The sequence below is a fragment of the Nicotiana sylvestris genome, chromosome 1, assembly GCF_000393655.2.
Source record: "Nicotiana sylvestris chromosome 1, ASM39365v2, whole genome shotgun sequence".
In the NCBI taxonomy this organism is placed as follows: Eukaryota; Viridiplantae; Streptophyta; class Magnoliopsida; order Solanales; family Solanaceae; genus Nicotiana; species Nicotiana sylvestris.
Window position 1 is genome coordinate 64,451,890 of NC_091057.1, and position 5,757 is coordinate 64,457,646.

At 37.8% G+C, this 5,757-nt stretch overlaps 1 pseudogene; it reads right to left on the bottom strand.

Moving 5' to 3' along the window:
* Window positions 1-4,974: 4,974 nt before the first annotated feature.
* Window positions 4,975-5,275, bottom strand: LOC104217754 (ATP synthase small subunit 6, mitochondrial-like; annotated as a pseudogene).
* Between the last annotated feature and the right edge of the window lie 482 nt (window positions 5,276-5,757).

Sequence of the window (5,757 nt, forward strand, 5' to 3'; positions counted from 1 at the left end):
GAACATGTCTGTCCTCTTGGTGTGTCGTGGTCACAAGACACTTTCCATCCCTTAGTGTCAAAATTTCTAACAAACTTCAATTGATTAAACATCCTCAAGCCCGATCTTCGCAATGATTTGAAGGTGAATTTTACTCGACCTTAATTCCAAAGTATTTCAACTCTTTATTCATCCTCAAGAAGGCCTTTTCCTCAATTGTCCAATTCAAACTTAAATCAATTTTAAGATCTCTCCAAAAATTCCGCATGCATGTCATGTCATTAAAACTAGCGGGAAAAGAACTAAGCATGGAATGACACAAAAGGACAAACTGTATTTTATTGAGTAAACAACAAGACAAACAACCTAAAATTCGAGTTACAACCCTAAATAACCCGGCTAATGAAAATAGCAATAGAACAGAAAGACAAGACTCACAAACAGAATGGAGGGATAGAAGGGTTCGACTCAATAAAATAAATAAAATTGGATCACAACCCTAAAATAACCCAGATAATAGAGAAAACATCAAAACAGACTACCAAGATTCCTTCCTAGTGAGGAGGGAATGACTTTTCAATTGCTAAGCTTGACATTTAGCCACAAATTTGCTCATTAGAATCAGCAGAGCCTTCTCCAATTTCAAAATCATTAACTTCAGTTAGCAAATTCCAGAGAGGATTCTCATACTCCCTGTCACCACGCATCATCCCCACAAAGTGTGCATCATCATGTGCAGGTAAAGGATTCTGCACGATATTCTGGGTGTCACTGTCTTGGATCACAATCAGGTTTTCCTGGATCATCCTTTCTATTTCTCTTTTCAAATTCCGACAGCTTTCAACATTGTACCATTGGAATGGTATTCACACCTTTTAGAAGGGTCAAAGCTTCTTGTACGTGGGTCCACATGATTTGGAGGAATAGGTGCAATCATGTCATAATGCTTTAATTTCTCAAACAAGCTTGCATATGACTCTCCTATTGGTGTAAAATTATCTTTAAACCTTTGTTCCCCTCTATACCTCTAGTCTGGATGTGGGTTATAGGATACCTGAAAATTTTGTGGAGGCTGGTGGAGATTTTGTGATGTTCGTGCTCGCCTTCTGGGGTGTTTTGGTGGCTGGACAACATACTGACGTGGAGCGACAGAGTATTATGGGTTCTGAGGTGGATAGCAATGCTCAGGGGAGTCATGGGAAACCTGATGAGGCTGCTCATACATTCGAGATGTTCTCTTGGGACCTCTTATCGACCCTGTTGTCATCATGATTTCTTCATCCTTCTTATTTGTGTCACTGAAATTATCAGATTCAACCTGGACAGCCTGAGTTGCGGCTTTAAGAGCTGCTTGACTTATAATTTTGCCTGTCTTAAGACCATTCTCTACCATTTCTCCCATTTTAATTGCTTCCGAGAAGGATTTGCCCACTACAGACATCATATTTTGAAAATAATCTGGCTCTTGATCCTGAAGGAAGACAGTGATTAGCTCGTGGTCATCCATGGGTGTCTTAACTCTAGCTGCTTGCTCTCTCCATTTAATGGCATATTCCCTGAAACTTTCAGTTGGTTTCTTCTTCAGGTTTGAAAGGGAATTACGGTATGGGGTGATGTCGTTGTTGTATTGAAACTGTTTGACAAAGGCCCGTGCCATGTTATCCCAGACATACCAGTTAGATGTGTCTTGATCTATAAACCATTCAGAGGCCACACCCGTAAGGCTTTCCCCAAAATAAGCCATCAGTAATTCTTCCTTTCTTCCTGCACCTCTTAATTAATTGCAATACCTTTTCAAGTGGGCTATGAGGTCTTCATGTCCACCATACTTTTCAAATTTGGGGACCTTGAAACCAAGTGGCAAATGAACATTGGAGAACATACATAGATCCTTCAAGACAATACTCTTCTGACCTGCCAACCCTTGCATGTTTTTAAACTGTTGTTCTAAACTTTTCACTCTTTGGGTCATTTCTTCATGTGCCATCTTTCGGGCAAGCTTCTCAATGTTTGCATGAAGATCAAAGAAGTACGAATGGTACTCAGGAGAGTGGGATTGTTCTTGCTGGGTAGCAAACTGTGACTCATGAGTTTTCCTCTGCACCACTGTCGGTTGTGGGACGGGAAAGATAGACATAACAATAGTGGTTATCTGATTGGTTGTCAATGGAACACTTTGGAGGCGCGCAACAGAAGTTCCAACTATAGTCGCACAGTTGGGATAAAGACTGAACCTAGGTGGATGGGATTGTTCAGACAATGAGACCTGAGTGGTAGTAGTTGAGATGGGTGTGGACTCTAGGAAACCATGAGAAAAAAAGGGCGGTCTTTGGCCATTGGTACATGCTTGACACATTTTAGTCATTTTCTATTTCAGTATTCTATTTTCCTCAACCATAGCATACTCTTGTTGAACCCTCTGACCCTGAATCTCTTTAGCATTTGTAACGACTTCGATGTCAGTTGTCAATGACATTATTTCCTTGGATCTTGTGTTGTCAGCTTACCGCAAACCGACCACCTCAATTTTCTTCACAATTCAAAACAAAAACATGTTAAAATGGACTCAGTCGGTCATTATTATTATCAATATTTTTCATTTCTTCATTTTTTTCATTTCTTTTTAATGGTGATCGAACCTGATGTGGGTTGCCTACGTATCATGTGGGAACATGAATCAGATCTTGCGTAGTTCGGAAAGATCATGAATAAAGTAAATAAACTAACTTTTTTTTTGAATTTTTTATTTTATTTTTTTCGAAAGAAAGACTTATAAAGAAGAAAGAGAATATTTTTGGATTTTGATTTGAATTTATGAAAGAAATACTACAAAAGAAAAGAGATTTGTTTTTTGAATTTACAAACAAATATTTTTGGATTTTGAGAGAGATTAGAAGAAAATATTTTTGTATTTATTTTTATTTTTTAAAAAATTGGGGTCTAAAAGAAAGATTTTCTAAAGAAAGAAGTAAATGAAAATATTTTTTGAATTTTTTTTTTAAAAATGGTGTCTCAAAAAAAAGACTTTTCTAGAGAGGAAGTAAAGGAAAATATTTTTGTTTTTTTTTTTTAAAATTATGGGCCGGAACTGATGAGGTTTGCCTACGTATCTCACATCCGGTGAGAATCAGACCCGCGTAGTTCGCCCAGTTTTGACGGAACAAGAAAACATGACACTTGAAAATTTTGGCTCGTTTTGAAATGACTTTTTTTCCCCAAAATTTTGGCAGATTTTCAGAATTTTCTATACCCCTCACTTTTTGTTTCTTTTTTCTTCTTTCTCCTTTTTTTTTCTTTTCTTTCCCTATTCTAGAAGTCAGTCAACATGCAAGCCGAAACAGACAGATACGCAAGTAGCACGTAAGATGAATCAAGATGGTCTTTTGATTTTTGGGTACACCTGTCCTAGACAGACTCAACCCCTGTGTTGAGTCTCCAAAGTCAAATGCATGTGATGCAAACAAACGTTCCTACTAGGGATCCGGCATGAGGTTATGTTATTCTAGGTTTAAAAACCTGGGTGTATTATTCTAGACCTGACTTACCCAAGTGGACAGCTCGAGCCGAGAAGGGGTAGCGTATCGGGAATACAGAAGCTTCACTGGCTTTGCAACTTGTCCGAACTTCGTTCTAAAATTGGGACATGACTCTAACAAAAAAAAAGTCACACGAAGTGCACACTTCCCAGATGATTTAGAAGACTCAGAGAGAAGAGGGTTTCGTAACAATTTATATACATTTCAGACAATATTAAAGCGGTAAAAAGCGGCATTTAGCACAAACATTTAAAAAAATCAGATAATAAATAAAAGCCAAGTATAACAGTTATTCTAAGCTCGAATTCTTGAACCCTGAACCAGAAATTCCAGGTTCGATCCCCAGCAGAGTCGCTAGAGCTGTCACACCTCCTTTTTCACCCCGAGGGGATATAAGGGAGTTTTTTCAATTAAAGTGACAATCGAAACGTGATTATTTTATTTAAATTCAGAGTCGCCACTTGGGATATTTATGGTGTCCCAAGTCACCGGTTTTAAATTACGAATCGAGGAAAGATTGACTCTGTTTTACAGTCCGCGAACACAGAAATCCGGGTAAGAAATTCTGTTAACCCGGGAGAAGGTGTTAGGCATTCCCGAGTTCCGTGGTTCTAGCACGGTCGCTCAACTATTATTATTGGCCTAATTATTTGATTTATTACATGTTTTATCCTATGGTACATTTTTAACTTATTAGCCACTTTTAATTAGTTTTAGGAAGATTCAATGTTATCTAAAACACGTCTTGAACCACGCCACATGAAATGCACCCGCAGTCCTTGACACATTTTATTTAATGTTGTTGAGATTTGGATTTGGGTCACATGAAATGCACACCTGAGTTTAAGGAAATTAATTTTTAAAAATAGCGCGCCTAAAACATCTACACACTTTCAACTTTGCGAGGGTCGTGAAAATTCGACTAAATGGCACACCTCAATTTCTAAGGATTAAAAAAGAAATAATTAAGCGAGGGTCCTGCATTAGGGAAATTGTGAAAGAAATGATGTAATCTAGGTATGAAGCTAAGACCAGCACGTTATTTTATCAACTCAAATTCAACTATCTTTTCTATCCAACGTAATCAATCTATAGCTCAGATAAATAATCTTACACCTCAAACCCAGGATCACATTCTAGTATTTACCTATATTTTCTTATCATACAGTAACAAACTCACAAACCTAACAAGTCACGAGCCTTTTCTATAGAAGCACATTTTAAAAAAAACTTTTGCTCTCTTCATGTACTAATAAACTATTAAAACACGAGTCTACTCTAAGCACCATAAACATTCATCTTCTGTTTCCTCCCACACATCGAACACAATACCATGTCTACTAGAAATGATATAAACAAAGGCTTAATCCCATACTACGTCTTAGCAAATTAAGGCTACCATATAAACTAAGAAAGCCCATAAAGCAGAATACATATACCATCCAATTAACGAAGATACTAAAACAAAAACGAAAAGTACTATAATTTAACGAAGCTTCCAAGCAAGTCAATCGTAATAGACCACTCGTCGATTCATAATCCAATAGTCAATGTTCTAGATCTACAAGATCAAATCTCAACACATTAATACACTTACTTCTTGTGCCTCATCGCAAATTTAGAGTTCTTCCTATCCTCTTCAGTGAACCGAGGGAGAGCCTGGTGATGACAGCCCCGGTGACGGCGAAGCCGACGAGGAATGGCCAGTTACGTCTTCATTCACGGCAGAAGAAAACCGGTCACGGATCGAATTGCCTCATTTTCTCCGAGTTGGGTTTTTTTTATGCTCTGCGCTTGAGAGTGTTGTGATTGTCAATGGAAAATGGGTCTGCTGGAATGGGGTGGTGGAGTTAAGGTGGTTTGCGGCTGGTTTTTTGTGGGAGAGGGTATGGCTGTTAATAGATGTAGGAAATTTTTGAATCCTGCCGTTCTAGCTTAGAGTCCAGGGTCTAGGTTTTTTGGAATTGAAAACTTAGGGTAGAGTTTCTATAATTGAGTATTTTATATGGAAGTGAGAAGGGATGATGACCATTGTATTAGAAGAAAATAGATGGCTAGGATTAAATCTTGCACTTAAATGGGCTAATGGGTTGGGAAGAATGGGCTAAGGGTAATTGGGTTGGACCATGTCTTTTGTGTCTCAATTTTGGGCTAAGAAGACTCCAAAATTATTATTCAAAACCATAGCTAAATTCCTTTAATATAAGATAACTATACTACATGATGCAAAAATAAATTCTAA